Below are 18370 nucleotides of genomic sequence, written 5' to 3'. Positions count from 1 at the left end.
TTCACCTATGCCAAGAACAAATAGTAGATGTTTAAGAGTGTGGCATCTAGAGTTAGTAATGTGGATTCTAGCACCTGCTGTGCAAGTTACTTGACTTCTCTAAGCCCCAGTTCCCAAATCCGTAAAATGGGATTAATAATAGTAACTGATCATAGGTTTGTTGTGAAGACTAAATGAGATATGGTATAATACACATAGCTAAGTGCTTAATAAATAGCTGCTTTTATTCATTTATTTATTTACCCTGACCGTCCTAGTGAGCTTTTGGTAACTGAGTAGGGGACATCAAAGATGACAAGGGGGGCCTTTTGAGCCATGCTTCTCTTGCTCAGGCCCGCGTCTTCGTCTGGAAGTATATTCTCCCTTCCAATAAAACTTTTATTTTCTACTGTAAAAAAAAAAAAAACCAAAAAAAACAAAAACAAAACAAACCAAGAGGCGTGAAAGAGAATTAGCGTGAGGAGCCAGGAATAGGATTCCTAATCATTTTCTTACTATGAAACCACACAGCTACAGTTGAGCCACTAATTTGACTCTGAGCATACAGGGAACCAAGATGGGAAAGAATAACCTACACCTGCCCCATCAGGCTATTTCGATGAGTCTAGTTCACCAACAGAGGAAGGCGTTCTCATACTTTATGTGCATATAAGAAAAAAATTTAGGTTTTCGGGCTTCATCCTGAGAGATTATGATTCAGATTTGGGATGGGACTCTGGAACCTGTATTTTAACGCACTTACAGGTGATTCTGGTGTGGGGACTCTGGTCTGTGCTTTGAGACATGCTGTACGACCCCGTGATCCACTACCTGAAGATATATCCTCTGCCCTACTCATCACTAGACACCCCACAAGACTGGCCAGCACTCCAGCAATGTTCACTGAATGCCCATTGTCGTGATTTCACAAAGAAGCTTAAACACCTTGCCCCGCCTCCCCCCCCCTCCACTTCCTGGCATACTGATCCAAAGATCCAAAGCCCATGATCTCCCTGTGGCTCTTCCTATAGGAGAAGAAGGTGTGCTGACAAACAGTAGGTGTGCTCAACTGTGAGATGGAGCAGAGATCCCCCTAGAGACTGAAAATAACTTGAAGAATTTCTTGATCAAAACACCTTTTTTTCTTTCTAGAAGAGTGCTCTGAGCTGCTAGTACATGTTTCAGATAAAGAGGAAGCCATGTGTATTCTTTAAAATTAAAATGTTTAAAAAAGTCTATAAGCAACACATGTGCATACTACTGTAAACACTTTAAACAATACAAACATATATAGAAAAAACGTGAAGCCCTGATTCATTAATTCCCAGAGATCACTGTTCCTGACATTTCAGTAGGTCTCCAGAGTCGCTCTCAAACCTCCTCTATGTATTTATATCTCTTTATCTAGCTAGATATATGAAATCATGACATATACATTCTCAGAATTGTTCTTTTCTTGGAATAGTTTGTTTCGTGTCCAGCAGCTTCCTGTGTCTTGCTAGAGGTCATCTGGGATATTCTATTTGAATCAGTTAAAGCGCTTTAGGCTCAGTTCTCCAGCTAGCTTCTTTCAGGCTCCCAAAATGGCTCCACAGTTCCAGGCAGCATCATCTTTTCTGTGTGTCTCTCTTAGGAACAAAGGATTTGTCCCAGAGCTGCATAGTCTTCTCAAGTCTCCCTGATCATCTAGTAAGTGATCATTGAGATGGAAACTGGACTTACATTGAAAGTGTCATGTTAGACGAGTCAGGTCTGGCCCTGAGCTGTGGAGAGGATCTTGGTCCCAGAGGAATGGATACTCCCACTAGGTGGAAACAGGGAGGCAACCGAGACTCACATATGTCTGTTAAGTCAGCCCAAGTGGTGAGTGCTGTCAGTAAAGTGCAGAAACACGGCAAATGTGTGGATGATGAAGACCAAGGCTTCTTCCCCACATGGTCAGTCGCTTTTGAAGGGATACTTCTAGTTTAGGAGGATGGGCAGTGGCTCCTGCCTGCCATCTTAGAGATTTGTGTTCTTATAGGAAAAAAATACCGGAAGGTTCTATAGCCAAAAATTTAACTGTATATATCTGAACGATATGATTGTGGATGATTTGGTCTCTTCTCTATGATTTCCTAAATTTTCTAAAATGTCCACAATAAACTTGTATTACTTTTCAAATTAAAAAAAAAAGTTATTGAAAATGAGATACAGCCCCCCCTCCCCCCCGCCACGGCAGAATATGTAGGGTTAGGAATATGCATTCTAGAACCCGTTGCAGGTTAGATCATGACTAGTATTTCAAATACAGTTGAATGTGTTCCTGGATTATCTCCTTTTCCTGGAATGCAAGTTGCTATACTTTATGGGCAGTGATAGAGAAGTGTCTCTCCTGGGTGTGGCCCCTCCTAGGTGTATTTCCAGCGGCAGAGGACTGCCTAAAGTGATCTCATTCAATTTTTCAAGTGTCCTTCAAAAACACATTTTTTTGATTGTTGTTTTAATGCTTTGTAAAAGATCCCCAAAGTCACTTTCATTTTTAAAGAGACTAAGATGACTTCACTCTCCCCCACTTCAACAATGACTGATCACATTTCTACACGTCATCCTCCCTTCCCAGGCCCATGCTATGAAAGCAGTGGGTGTCAGATGCAGTTACTGCTGAAGCTCATCATCCAAGTGGGCAATTTTGGCCTCTACTGGACAGATTGCAGAGTAAGACAGATGCTCTACTGTGACATTGGTTTTTCCATTTGCATACATAGGGAAATTCTTTTCTCTTCCTCTCTAAATGCAATTTTATGTTAATCCCAGTGAAAAGAATGGGTGTGTGGGAAGCTGGAAGGAAGCGGGTGTGTCCTAGGCTGCAGGATTGCTGAGATGTTTAAATGCTTATGTTAGAAAGGTGTGGAAACACTTGGTCTGGTCTTGATGTCAGCAGAGACAGGTAGAACAAGGCAAGGTGGGACAAGGCGGAGAGGGTGGGCTCCTGGGGCAAAGCCCTGCCATCTACTGTCCGATGGTCCCTTTCGATCTTAGCTCAAACCAACCAACAATCATTGCATACCAAACGGCCACCGCATGTATAGGATGAACTGTTAAACCACGTTCAGCAGAGCATCTTCCAGCGGCTCACTCACCATGCTGCACGTAGAATTCTCAGGGGAGAAGCAGCTTAACCACAAAGCAGGGCCTGTGCCTTGGAGCGTCTTCCATTGTGACTGTTGATTTGGGTCTCACATTTGAGGCTACTTTGTTTCTCTGTTCGTAAGAAGTGATATTCATCCAGGCTTTTTATTGTATCTTGCTGTGGAAATCTGCTCCAGAAGATAACTTATTGACCCCAGGTCTCCTGCCATATCATTTTCTTTCTAATTTTTGGCTTTAAAAGTCCCATCCTTCCTGTCTGTCTGTCTGTCTGTCTATATATCTATCTATCTAGTTTATTTTAATTTTTTAATTTTTTTTTATAGTGACTGGTTAACGAAATCTAATACGTTTCAGCTGAATCTATCTTCATGTTTGATGGCACTTTTAAACATAACTCATGCCCCTGGTTAAAAAGAAAAAAAGTACAAAGATTATTTAACATGTCTATTTTTTTCGAGGTGTCTGCCGGATTCTCCAGTGTGAATATTGTTTATACCACAGATCCAAGTCATTCTGTCCCAAACTTATCCTTCAGATTTAGTGATGATCTTCCAGTCATTTTACTCAGATATGTAACAACCTAATAGAAACTTAATTAATGTTTTCTTAGTAGAGGAAAGAGATACCTTTAGGCCTTGGAAGACAGAATCAGAAGACGTGAGCGCTGCCACCATTAGGTTGTACTCGGGTCGGGGAGACGTGACAAGGCCTGAAAGTTAAACAATGTCAAGACAAAAATGTGGCAAGGTGGTGGATGATTAGGAACCAAATGAACTTATGCCTCAGGCATTATCATGTTTATGGTGTAAGCATCAGTGATGATGAAATGCCACCCTGTAGTACTTGGGAGGCCACAGAAATTTAGCTAAAAGGAAAAGCAGCATCAAGCAGCATCCTGGGCGATATCAGAAAGCAGCAGAGCAAACTGACCCTGGAGCTGAGAAGTCTTGGGTTAGGGCCTCAGCTCTGTTCTGCTAGCTGGATGCTCTTGGGCACATTACTTCAGCTCTCTAAGCCTCAGTGTCCTCATTTGAGGGAGATGGCGCTAGTGATAGGATCTACCTCAGAGAGTAGATGTAAGGATCGAGTTACATTTTGGAAAGAAGGTGGATCAATACGTGGTAACTGTTATTGAAATTAAATGATACATAAAAAGAATGTGCTTAGCTTCCAAGTGAGTTTCTAGTCTTACAATGGAGGGATTATCAGGTCACATAACACAGCAATGTTTTAACAATTATTTTGTCTTTATTTGGTTTTCGTTTAATTAGTTACTTTTCACTTGACCAAGAATGTACTGAGCCTTTACTTTGTGCCAGGTGCTACGGCAGTGTAGGAGAAACCCTTTTTCCATCAGTGATGTTTTCAGAATATCCTGGGGGGCAATCCAAAGGCCAAGGGGGGCAATGACACCGCAGTGTGACACATCTTACCATGATGATCAGAGCAGGGCGCTTTAGAAACACATGTGTCTTTGGGGTGGTGGTCAGGGAAGGCTTCCCAGGAGAAGTGATGGGTAGGGTGGAATCCAAAGAATGACGAGTTTGTATGAGGAAGAATAATAGCTAACTTTTTGGGGTGTGTGCCTCAGTACCAGGTGCTGTGCTGTATGTTTCACAAGGCTTTTCTCATCCAGTGCTCACAACAAAGCTGTGGTAGAAACTATCTTGCCCACTTTACAACTGAAGAAACAGAGGTTCATAGATTTAAACTTAACTTGCCATAGACAACGTAGCTAGTAAGTGGAGAGGCTGGGATTGAAACATATCGTGGCCTTGTGTCCATCTGTACCCTCTCTCATGCAAAGCAACTCTTTGTTATTCTTATAAAGTGAGAGCAACTCATTAGCAGGAAGGGCGCTCTCCTGAACTAGCTGCATACAGTAGGCCGAAGGGATAAATGGCTTTCTGAGACATGGGTACATGTGAAAAAGTGACATAGGAGGTGCAGATAGTTCTTGGGGAGGAGAGTGCTGTGATTCCAGCGCTTTTCAGGAACGACGCATCCAGAGGTGAGGGCCGGGTGGGAGAGACTGGCGGCAGAAGGCTCAGGAAATGCAGTGTCAGTGGACGCCCGCGCTCATGCTCCTTCCCACTGCACGGAGGGGAGCCACGTGGCACTACCCTCTGTGACGGAGAGCTCCCCAGACACCGCTGCACGGGGCTGGTTAAGAGGGAGCAAGCAGTGAGTTGGGAGGATCAAGCAAACACACTCAGCCGTATGCTTGAAGCTGTAACATAGGGCAAGTCTAGATAAATTAGCAATAATTCAACAAATACTCTTTATTTCTGTCATCCAATTGCATAATAAAAGTTCCATACAGATTCTTTTTTGGTTCCAATTATGAGTTGAGCCAGGAACACTGACGGGTATAGGAATTTAATTGCCTAAGTATCACTGTTTGCAATGATCCATGTATTCTATATCGAGCAAGAGTCATTTGGACCCATTAGTTTCTGAGGCAGAAACTTCCCCTGAGAATGATATGTGGGCATGAATGGAGAGTCTTTGAATACGGCCCTAATAAGAGCAGCTGACTTTTATATAGAATGCTTGTTGTTTGCCAGACTCCATTTAAGAGCTTTACAGTTAGTCCTCATTATAACCCTTCACAGGCAAAGACGCTCGGGGCTAGAGACAGAATAAATAACTTGCCCAAGGCCTGCCGGCAAGGAGGCGGCAGAGCTGAGATTCATGATTTCCAACACCACCCTTGACTACCTCAGCCCAGGACTAGTGATGCAGTTGGCTCACATTTCTATCTGAAGGGTTGTTCGCCAGAAATGCTTTCTGAATGCTTTGGGCCTGACAAGGCCACAGTCAAAATACCTTTGTGTGATTTAAGCTGTCATTTATTGACTTCACAGTTATTTACTGAATGGCAATTATGTGTCAGGCTTTTTGCTAAGTTCTGTGGATTCGGCTTTGAGCAGAACAGAGTCTGCTCTCATGGAGGTAAATATATAATGCAGGGGGCAGAATACTATGAAGGAAATGAACGCGGGGTAAGACAGAGAGTAATACAGGGAGACGGAGCTACAGTGGGTCAGGGGAGGCCTTTCCGATGAGGTGGCATTTAAGATGGGACCTGAAAGTGAACTAGGAGGAGAGCAAGGAAGACGTCCCCATGATGGGAAAGGGCTTGTTGTGCTTGTGGAACCGAATGCAAGCCAGCGTGAGCAGAGCATGGAGGGCAGAGGGAGGAGAAGCCCAGAGAGGCTGAGGCCGTCACTGTGGTTAGGAAGGTCCCATGTGGTGGGCACCTTTGGCACTGAAAGGTGAAAACGTCACCGCGCTGAAATAGCTATGACACCCAAACAACACTCGAGTATGCTTTGTGATGAGGTCAGGTACAGAGCAGGTCCCCAGGAGTGGGAAAACATTCCCGCTTAGACCAGCAGTTTCTAAACCATCTCAGTTTCCAGAGCCCTGAGTGTCTCAGAGACTTTTTTTTTTTTCATGGCACCTTTAGGCCAAAAGAAATACCTAACAGTTCCATTCATTAAGTAGTTAGGGCCAATCAATAAGTCTTTATGTCCTAATAACTTTTTAGTAGGCGTTTGAAAAAAATGATATACCTAAATAATTTTTAATCACATTTTTAGTCATTCAGTTACTAATGGGAAGGGTTGGGCACTGTACAGCTCCTTAATCTTTAGAATCAGATTGGACACTACCACCTTCGTTTCCTGTCCCACCCTGATTTCCTTATGGTACTTGCTTTATGTTACAGTAACTGCTGAAAACATGGCTTTGTAAAGTTATGCCATCACCGAAAGGAATGTGACAGGATCTAATGTTGACACCGTGAACAACCCTGAGTTGGGGCAGTGTTCAGTAGATGTCGAGTGTCCTGTGTTTCCCTTGGAAAATTTCAAAATCTCACAGCATTCTGTGAATTTACATGATACCCTGGGGTTTAGAAACTGTTGGTATAATCAGCAGTGTTTTTCTACTCCTAGGGACCTCCTCTGTATCTGACCAAAGCATACTTGGGTTTTGTTTGAGTGTCATAGCTATTTCAGCACAGAACTAGCCATGTTAGTTTCGGACTGTGGAACCAAGATATTCTTTTGCCACTAAATCCTTTCTCAAAGCTATATTTGACCACACAGTTGCATTTTATGGAAGGCTTCCAGGAAGGAAAGTGGCCCTCTTTCCGAATATCACATTCTATTTGCCTATATATCAATAGGGATGGCCCCAGAGTGCTAATCCAGCCTGGCAACCTCAAATAGAGGAGAGAAGAGAAAGGTGATAAATGCATACGGATCTTCAGCAATAGCATGAAAGCATGCGCTGCTGTCCAAGGAGGAAATGAGTATGTGATGTGCAATAGTGCTTTGGGGGCCCTTGATGAAGAAATGAATGCTGAGGCTCTAAGGGTTGGCTGGTGTCAGAACCTGCAGTTAAGCTGGCCAAGCCTTGGGGTGTTGCCCTTTGCAACCAGGAACATCCTGCCAGAATGCAATTATAGAACATGCTGAGAAGGAATTCAACACCCAGCTCTACCAGCACATTCCTTTGGCTGCTCTCATCCGTTTCCTTAGCTGGCGAGTGAGAGAAAGTGTGAGGATTAGTGGGCAGACCTGTCTTAGCAATGCTCCCAGAACCTTGATGTAATAATATAAATACCATGTCGCCTCAAAGAACAGTAGTCCACAGAACTAGTTGACTTTAAGGCAGTGTAACTTTCTCTCTCTGCGTGACATCATGTATGCAAATCTTCCAGGCTGGCTGAGACACTGATGAAACCGGTTCCCATGGCTGCTGGGGGATATCTTTACGTCATCCTTGTGATGGGTTGATCCAGGAAATCAGCTGGAGAACCTAAAATATCATTCAGAGGTAGAACGTGTCCTTATTGGTCAACACTTGAGGCATAAAAAATACGTCCTGAATGAGGAAGCGCTCTTAGGTCGGCTTAGGCTTTCTCCTTTTATCTTAGCCATGACCAGAGGCAGATACTACTTCCTTGGGGGAAATCCTAGCCTCGGAAATTTTACACTCACGGTCATTATGTCGAATGGTTCAGGTTGTCTTTGCGAGTTGTATCCATTTAATTCTCTCCTGGAGCCACTGACTTTTGTCATGATGTGCCACAGGGAGAGTGATTGTAGTAGTTAATTTATGCAGAAAAGCGTGTCTCTGTTGGGGGCTAGAGGTGGAGATCAGAAAGAACAATCCATCTTTTCAGACTTGGATGACCTGAGCTGGAGCGAGTTCTCCTCACCATGTTTTACATTTAAAGTAAACTCCTGTTACTTTTTGAGGTGTAATATAGAGCAGAAACAGAATGGTCTCCAAGAGCCCAGATCCTTAAATACCAACTCTCCTCTTTATTGTTTAAATGGCTTTGGGAGAGGCATTCATTCTTTCTGTGCTGCAATTTTCTCGTGTTAAAATGAGATCGTTTTTTTCTGGTGTCTACCACAAAAGGGTGTTGTAAAGATTGAAAGGGATATTACATATAGAGGACTCATATGCTCTAGGATCAGAACCTGGTTTATAATAAACACTCCGAACCTATTGTTGTTGTTGCTGTTGTTATTAGTATTATTAGTAGTAACAATAGCTGCTATTTTTCTTTTTTTTAAATTTTACTGTAATTATGAAAAAAGTCACCACATAATTGATCCTTTTTACCTCATCTACCTCCCCCTTGCCTCCCCCCACCCCATTTTTTATTATTTTGAGACTCTTATTCTCCAGTATTATAGAAATAGATGACAAGTTTCTTTGAATCAAGATGCTTGTTTTTTTTTTTTCTTTTTCTTCAGTCTTTAGAGCGATATTGGGCACAAAATGTGGGCTGTTGATTAATAAATTATAAAATATTGCCAAATGCTTATTTCCGGAAGGCTAACACCTTTCAGGACAGTTAGTCATAAAACTAACACAGTAGGATAGTCCTCAATTATGGTTTCAGATGTTCATACCTCATTTTCTCTTACAGTCACTTGAGATTATTGCATTTGAACTGAATAGGTCTTTATTTGGATTCTCATTGTTCCATTGGAACTTTCTGGAGCTCAGACTTGAAATAAAGACCACTTATTATGCTAGACTTGCAGGGATGGTGAAATCCGGGGCTTTTAGGAGCCAAGCAGGAGCGGTCAACAAGCGAAGAGTGCCGTGGACGGCACTGGAGACGTTTCATGGCACCGGTCGTATTTCATTTCAAATGCATTCAAATTCAGCTTTTATTTTTAAGTTAAGACTTCATTTTTTAGCAGTTCGAGGATCACAGCAAAACTAGGAGGAAAATACAGAGATATCCCGTAGACCCCCTGCTCCCCCATATGCACGGCCTCCCACATTATCAGCATCTCCCTCCAGAGTGGTATATGGTACATTTGATGAACCTACAGGGACACATCATTGTCACTCAAAGTCTGGAACTTACGTTAGGGCTTGCCCTGGGTGCTGTGGGTTTGGACTCGTGTATCCATCACTGTGGTATTACACAGAGCGTTTTCGCTGACCTAAAACTCCCCTGTGCTCCGCCTAGTCCTTCCTCTCCTCCCCACCCCGCCCAGCTCCTGGCCACCACTGATCTTTTTACTGTCTCCATAATTTTGCCTTTTTTCAGAATGTCAGATAGTTGGAACTAGGTAGTACGTAGGCTTTCCAGATTACTTCTTTCACTTAGTAATATGCATTTAAGTTTTCTTCATGTCTTTTCATGGCTTGGCAGCTCATTTTCTTTTTAATGCCATTGTCTGGATATGCTGCAGTTTATTTGCCTATTCGCTTACTAAAGGGCATCTTGATTGCCTCCAATTTTTGGCAATTATGAATGAAGCTGTTATAAACATCCATGTGTAGGTTTTTGTGTAGACATTAAGTTTTCAGCTCCTTTGTATAAACACCAAAGGGCCTAATTGCTGGCTTATATGGTAAGAATAAGTTTAGTTTTTTAAGAAACTGTCAAAATGTCTTCCAATGTGGCTATACCTCAAATTCAATTTAAAAAACACTATTGTAATCTCTACAATAAACCTGTGGGTTAAATTTTTTTTTTATAATTTTTAAAACTTTTATTTTTCAATCAGAGCTAACATTCAGTATCATTTATATTAGTTTCAGGTGTACAGCATGGGTTAAATTCAACTGTACTGACTGATTGCAACCTCTGGAAAGAGTGCATAAAGCTTGCCAAGGTATAATATAGCTCAGAATTCTCCACTGAGTCATAGTGTACATGAGCTCTATTGATATCTCCTTGGTCCACATGAAAAATATGATGAATGAACACTTATCTCCTCTGCGAAGTGCTCAGGACAAAAGTGCTTTCAATGCAGCTGCGGACACCAAGCACACCCAGGAAGCCAGGGGTCTTCTCCAATGAAACATCGAAACAAGTGCATTCATTCATTTATTCACCCATTCATTCATCTATCACACTTTTATTGACTGCCTAGGATATTGTTTGGTTGAGAGGGAATCCCTTTCATAAAGAATTTACAGTTTAGCAGTGGAAATGAGTCCAGTGCTCAGATGGCTGTTAAACAGGACAGGTTGAGAGAAGCGCTGGGCTGGGGGATGCTTTAAGGACTAGAGGCCACACCTACTTGGGAGGAAGAAGGCAGATGCCATGAGGAGGAGACAGTTACAGTGTCTCTGAGGGAAGGGCCTACACTGTGATAAGGAGAAGAGGGAGAGTTAGGGGTAGGGAGCAACAAGTTAAGAAAATGCAGGATCCGAGTACTCAGGAGACACCAACGAGTTCTGCTCCCCTGGGGTTTAATGGCCCCTGAAGGAAACGCTGAGAGTGAAGCTAGAAAGATGACAACAGATACACAAATAATTGGTAAGAATAGTTGAGTGCTATGAGCAAAGCCCAGTTAAGACCAGGAGTAGTTCTTCACTGATCTTCACAGATCTCCTTGGTTTCCTCACCTGTAAGATGAGGATAACACTAACACATTATTTACCTCTTGTACATTAACTTATTTTATCCTTACAGCAATCTTATGAGGCAGGTATACTATAATCCTCATTGACATCTAAGGAAAGTGAGGTACAGAGAGAGAAAAGTTTTTGACTGATGTCAAAGAGATAGGAAATGGAAGGTCAGGGATAATGAGATACTGTCTAGAGTATGATTTGTTTGAGATCATGCATGCGCGCTCTTAGCTTGGTGCCTGCCCAGAGCAAGCACTCCGTAAATACTAGCTGTTGGTGTTAATTCTATTGCTATTAATTCCATTATGATTATTATTTGGCTATTGGAATCACCTTAGGTTTCTTGGAGGATGTGATATAGTAGTGAGCCTTGAGGGTGGGTAGGCTTTAGACCAGTGAGGATGGGGCAGAAAGACCCTTTAGACTACGGACACAGCAGAAGCTGTTCAGGTTTGAGATGGAGGAGGCCTCAAGGCTGGATCTTAGGCTCTAAGGGAAATGAGAAATATTCAGCTGACAAGACAGTAAAATGGCCTGGCCACATGGCCATAGCCTGTGTCAGCACTCAAGGTTTTAAATACAGGAAGTGAGGAGATCGGAGATTTGCTCAACTGTATGTTTAGTGACACTAACTGCTTGTTCTCGAGGCCACGCTCTCCTCTGGGGGAGCCCTTCAAACCTGAGTCCATCCATATAGGCAGGTACCCAGTTCTGGTGGTGATGCCCCAGGCCAGAAGAGGAAACAAGGTCTTAGAGATAAGGAGTCTCTACTTAGAAGTCCAGCTTTCATTTTTGTCTCCTCTCATGATCGGGAAAGGCTGTCTTGGGTGCTCATGTGCGCTCCGAGGTGAGGTGAGAAGGGAAACCAAATCGCGGAAGCCTCTCTGCAAGTCATGTGGCTTTCTGTACGGGCCCCCCTGGTTCCTCTCTTCCCTGGTAATACTTCCTTTTAAGATCCAGAAGCTGCACAGCTGCCTTCAACCACCTCCAGGGCCATTTTCCTGGGTGAAAATGAGGGGCTTCTCAAGAGGAAATGAAAGGGGACAGATGTAGTTTTGCCTTCAGATTTTCTAATGTGAACCACTGGTTGGATTCATTTGGAAATAGAAAGATGGGCCTAAAGGCATGATGTAAGTGCAGGCATTTGAAGTCCCTGCTGGAGAACACACAGAAGTGACTGAGGGTTTCCCGAAATTACCTCGGTAGAGTCTTTGGTTGGGAAGTGCGTTGTTGGAGTGAAAAGCGCACAAAAATAGAAACCAGACCACTTGGGTCTTCTGGCCCAGTGTTTTCCAAAGGGTAAGTACCAAGTGAGGTGATTTTACCCTGCAAAGGGACAGCTCAGTTAAAAAGAAAAAATGAGAACTTTTTCCCCGTTTCAAAGTTATTTTTTTCAGTTCTTCTGATACCATCAAGGAGAAAGTCGGTTTTGGGCCAGCGTGTCTTCAGTTCCTCTCCATCACATGTTGATGTGTCTTTTTCAGAGAGCAGGCCTTAGGCGCAGAGGCTCGAACAGCCAATAGCTTCACTTTTAGAGGGTCTCATCTTCGGCTCATACTGCTATTTCCTGGGCAGAGCTTTAAAAAATGCTCATGCCTGGTCTTATCCCTCTTCTGAGAAATTCTGATTTGGTAGGTGTAGGGTATGGCCTGGGCATTGGTCCTTTTTTAAAGCTCTTCAGGCAACAGTTTCTAATTAGTATTCTATATTGTATTTATTCATCTATTTATGGCGAATGATACTGATTTTTCTATGTAAAGAATTCAAGTAAAATTTCAGTATCAATTGACTTAGGTAAAAATGGATAAGTGCCCATTAAAAAAAAAAAAAAAAGGAAAACTGCAGGTGGTATTTGGATACAGCAAAACACAAAATATGTACTGGTTAGGCTTTGGGACACTCTCTTTAGGTTCTTGCTTAGCTCTATACTTTCTGACCTTGGGTAGGTCCAGTCTCCCCAACAATAAAATGAGAATGGTTATCTCACATCATCTTTTTCTTAGTGGGTTTACCCTGGGAATTGAGACTTGAGCTTTGTTACATTTGGTTTGCTAAACAAATGTGAAGAAAGAAATTAAAAGGAGGTGATCCATGCTGTGGGGAAGGCTAGTGGGCAGAGTTACACAGGACTGAATCTGGGACATCTTAGACCAGGCTATTTGGACCTGCAGATTTCCAAGTACCACCTTCCGCGTCGAAGGTACTATACCCACTAGCAGTGATTGATTTACTCCAGTGGCAATGAACTAAAGAACAACTCAGACCTGCCAAGGCTCCTAAGGGTTGCAAGTTACAACAGGAACCAGACAACCTGTTTTCCTGCCCTCTCTACAGCACACGGAGGAGGTGCTTTTGTTTAGGTCTCGAAAGCAGCACTGTTCAACAGAAATACCAAGGCGAGCATGTATGTCGTTTTGAATTTTCAAGTAGTCATATTAAAATGGGTGAAACACACAGATGACATCGATATTAATATATTTTATAAATGGAAACTATTATCTCAAAATGTAAGCAATGTAAAAATAGGTTAATGAGATAGATAACTTAGGCTCTTTTTTTGTAGTATCTTTGAAATGTGATTATTTCCTCTTTTTTTTTTTTTAAATAGTTTTATTGAGGTATAATTCCCATGCTATGCAATTCTCCTCTTTCAGGTATAAATTCAATAGTTTTTAGTACATTCACGTATGTGCAACTGTCTCCACAGTCAAGTTTAGAACCTTTTCATCACCTTGAGATGAAATCCCACATTCTTTAGCTCTCACTCTCCTGCCACCTTAGCCACCACCTTGCCCTAAGAAATAACTCATCTAACTTTTTGTTTTCATGAGTTTCCCTGAACATTTCATATAAATGGAATCATACACTATGTGGTCTTTGTGACTGGCTTCTTTTACTTACCATGTAGCATGTATCAGTATTTCATTCCTCTTTATGGACAAATAATATTCCATTGTATGGATGTGTTGCATTTTGTTTATCCATTTGTTAATGGACATTTGGGTTGTTTCCACCTTTTGGATGCTATGAAAAATCCTGCTATGATATTTATGTACAAGTTTCTGTTTGGACATGTGTTTAAATTTTCCTCAGGTAGTTACCTGGAATTGGAATTGATGGGTCATATGGTAATTCTATGCAAAATCATTTGAAGAACTGCCAGACTGTTCTCCAAAGTGTCTGCACCATTTGACATTCCCATCAGCAGTGTATAAGCATTCTGATTTCTCTACATCCTTACCAACATCTGCTGTTACGTGACTTATTGATTCTTGCCATCTTAGAGGGTATCAAGTGGTTTCTCACTGTGGTTTTGATTTGCATTTCTCTGATGACTAATGATATGGAGGGTCCTTTCACGTGTTTACTAGCCATTTAATATTTTTCTTAGAGAAATGTCTATTCAGACCTTTTCCTCATTTTTTAAAATTGGGTTATTTGTCTTTCTGTTATTGAGTTGTAAGAGTTATTTATATATTCTAGATACAAATCTCTTATCAGATATACAATTTGCCGATATTTTCCTGTTCTGTGCCTTTTCTTTTTCTTTTTTTTCTGTGGCTTTTCACTTTCTTGATGGTTTCCTATGAAGCACAAAAGTTTTAAATTTTGATGCAGTTTGATTTATCTATTTTTGTTGTCGTTGTTGCTCATTCAGCACTTCTTGAGAAAATCAGATGCTTTTTCTCTTTGTTCTTTTAATGTAAATTACATGTGTAAGTTTATAAACGTTAACTTTACATTCTTGTAATAAACTCTACTTTGTTGTAATATACTGTCTTTTATATATTGCCGGCTTTAATGCATCAGGGTTCATGAGTGAGATTAGTCTGTATGTAACTTTCCTTCCTCAGAATACATTTGTTGGTTTTTCTTTTTTTATATATATATATCAAGGCTATGGTGTTCTCAAAACCAGTTTGTGAATGTTTCATTTTCTATACTGTAGAGTCTGATTTCTTCTTTAAGTGCTTGGTAAAACTCAGGAATAATGCTATCTGTTACTAACATTTTCTTTTGGGGAAGATTTTAAAGTAGGTATTTAATTTATCATTATAGTATTATTTTAATTTTCTATTGAAATTTAGGAATATATTTTACTAGTATCCCTTATGATTTTTTAATGTCTAAAATATCTATCTATAATGATGCCCCCTTTTATTTCTAATATCGGTTATTTGTGCCTTCTCTTTGATTTTGATATGTCTCACTAGAAATTAATTTTTTATTTAATTACTTCTATCATTTTCTTCCAATTTCTTTGGGTGTTATTTCATGTTTAACTTATTTTATTTTACTTTATTTTAATTTATTTTCTGTTTCAAGTATACAGTACATTAATTAGACATTTATATTGTTCATAAAACGATCCCCCTAATTGCTCCTTGTCTCCTCCGGTTTTCCACCTAGCCAACATATTAATGCTAACTGCATTCCTTATTCCGTGCTCCCCATCCTTGCGACCATCTATCAACTACTAATTTGTACTTCTTTAACCCTTCACCCTATTTTCCCAACCCCCCAACCTCCCCTACCCTCTGTCCATCACCAAATTCTCCATTATATGTATGATCTGTTTTTGATTAGTTTGTTCTTTTCATCCCTTAGATTCCGCATATAAGTGAAATCATATGGTACTTATCTTTCTCTGTCTGACTTATTTCATTCAGTATAAAAACCTCTAGGTTCATCCATGTCATTGCAAATGATAGGACTTTATTTTTTTTAAATGGCTGAGTAATATTCCATTGTATATATGAACCATAATTTCTTTATCCAATTGTCTGTCGATGGGCATTTAGGTTGCTTCCATATCTTGGCTACTGTAAATTGTGCTGCCATGAATATTGGGATGAATAGATCTTTACAAATTATTGTTTTGGTTTTATTTGGATAAGTATCCAGAAGTGCAATCATTGGGTCAAAAGGTATATCCATTTTTCATTTTTTGAGAAACCTCCATACTATCTTTCATAATGGCTGTACCAATTTGCAATCCCACCAACAGTGTATGAGAGTTCCCTTTTCTCCACACCCTCGTCAACATTTGTTGTTTTTTGATTTATTGATGATAGCCATTCAGACAGGTGTGAGGTGATATCTCATTGTGGTTTTAATTTATATTTTTCTGATGATTAGTGACCTTGAACATCTTTTCATATTTCTATTAGCCATCTGTATTTCCTCTTTGGAGAAGTATCTATTCAGGTCTTCTGCCCATTTTTTAATTGGAATGTTTGTTTTGTTGTTGTTGAGTTGTATGAATTCTTTATCTATTTTGGATATTAACCCCTAATCAGATGTATAATTAGCAAATATCTTCTTCCAATTAGTCAGTTGTCTTTTTGTTTTGTTGATGGTTTCCATTGCTTGCTGTACAAAACCTTTTTAGTTTGATGTAGTGCCATTTGTTAATTTTTTTTTATTTTGTTTCCCTTGCCTAAGGAGATATATCTGAAAAGAAATTACTGTTGATAATATCAGAGAGCTTGCTGCTTATGTTTTCTTCTAGAAGTTTTATGGTTTCAGGTCTTACATTTGTCTTTAATCCATTTTAAGTCTGTTCTTGTATACAGTGTAAGAAGCTTCTTCTTTTTTCTTTTCTTTTTTTTTTTTTGCATGCATCAGTCTAATTTTCCCAACACCATTTATTGGGGAGACTGTCTTTACCCCATTTTATATTCTTACCTTCTTTTCATATATTAAGTGAGCATATAGGTGTGGATTTATCTCTGGGCTTTCTATTCCATTCCACTGATTAATTTTTGTTTGTTGTTGTTTTTTTTTTAATGCCAGTATCATGCTGTTTTGATTACTGGAGCCTTGTAGTATAACTATACTACAGGTAGTATAGTTCAGGTAGTGTGATACCTCCAATTTCATTCTTCTTTCTCAAGATTGCCATAGTTATTTTGGGTCTTTTATGGTTCCACATAAATTTTAGGATTATTTGTTCTATCTCTCTGAAAAATGCCATTGGTATTTTGATAAGGATTGCATTGAATCTATAGATTGCTTTGGGTAGTACAGCCATTTTAATGATGTTGATTCTTCCTACCCATGAGCATGGTATATGCTTCCATTTATTTGTGTCTTCTTCAATGTCTTTTTCAATGACATAATTTTCTGAGAATAGGTCTTCTATCTCCTTGGTTAATTTAATTCCCAGGTTTTATTATTTTTGATAAAATCGTAAATGGAGTTGTTTTCTTAATTTCTCTTTCTGAAAGTTCATCATTGGTGTGTAAAAATGCCACTGACTTCTGAACGTTTATTTTGCAACCTGCTCCTTTATCGAATTCATTGATCAGTTCTAACAGTTTTGTCACCAGCTCCTGTCAAAATGCCCAATTTTCCCTAAGCCGGAAGTGTTCCAAAGGCCAAAATCCTTGCATTGGCACACTTGTCCCTTCATAAGCTGCCCCTACTCCCTCATTGGTTTGACCTCCTTCTGCTCATTCCCATCTCCACCTTATATGTACTGAATTTCTTTCTTTTTAGACTACCATCGTGTATAAATTCACTCCTCTGGGATAAGACATTTTGTCATGTTTAGCTCTAGTTCAAACCTAAGTATTTTTCCTGGAAAGGATAACATTTTCACACTTCTGTAGCCTTTCACATCTCAGCAGGACTTAGTATAGGATTCATGGTACTGAAGGCATGGGATATGGAAAGGTATGTTTTGGTAGAGAAAGCAGCAAATAAAGATCTGGAGCATAGGGAGAGGAAGTTCTGGAAGGGTAGTTTTAACTGGCTGCTGGGGAAAAAAATGAAGAAGTCCTTTATTAGTCAAGTTAGTCTAGGTTATGCTACAGTAAAAAACCACCTCAAATTTTCAGTAGCTCAACCCAGGAAAGGTTAGTTTCTTGTCCGTATAGAGTCTGCTGTAGACCATGATACTCTCCAGTGTGTAGGGCAGTGGTAGTTGTGTTTATACATGTCTGTGCATGGGACTTTGTAGGAAGTCTTAGTTAAACAACCTTAATAAACTTAATAAAGTTTTATAAGAGTATGGTAGTCCTATGTCTTGGCAGAAGATTTCACAGAGTTTATGTAGGAATATGCTTGAATATACTATTGTTCGGTAGCCCTTTCCAAACAGAGTTTAGATATAATTGTCGCATTCTCTAACTAAAGGTTGCGTCATGTGGTTTGATGAATATATGTGTTTATGGGGGGATGAAACGCATTATTTGAATTGGAATATTACCAAAATGCTACCATTTATTGAGCACGTCCTGTGTACCATTTACAATACTAAGAGCTTTAGGCGCTTTAGATATCTTACCCCATTTAATCCTCAAAACAGCAACTTGAGGTAGGTACTATTATTGTACACAATGCACAG

At 40.2% G+C, this 18370-nt stretch overlaps 1 protein-coding gene across 2 annotated transcripts in view; it reads left to right on the top strand.

The window, feature by feature from the left end:
* Positions 1–18370, top strand: part of ADRA1B (adrenoceptor alpha 1B) — a 456726-nt gene that overhangs the window by 23338 nt on the left and 415018 nt on the right. The gene's annotated exons all lie outside the window — the stretch shown is intronic.

This window comes from Rousettus aegyptiacus, unplaced genomic scaffold, assembly GCF_014176215.1.
Source record: "Rousettus aegyptiacus isolate mRouAeg1 unplaced genomic scaffold, mRouAeg1.p scaffold_m13_p_7, whole genome shotgun sequence".
In the NCBI taxonomy this organism is placed as follows: Eukaryota; Metazoa; Chordata; class Mammalia; order Chiroptera; family Pteropodidae; genus Rousettus; species Rousettus aegyptiacus.
Note: the sequence above shows the minus strand (reverse complement) of the source record. Positions and strands in the feature narration are given on the sequence as shown.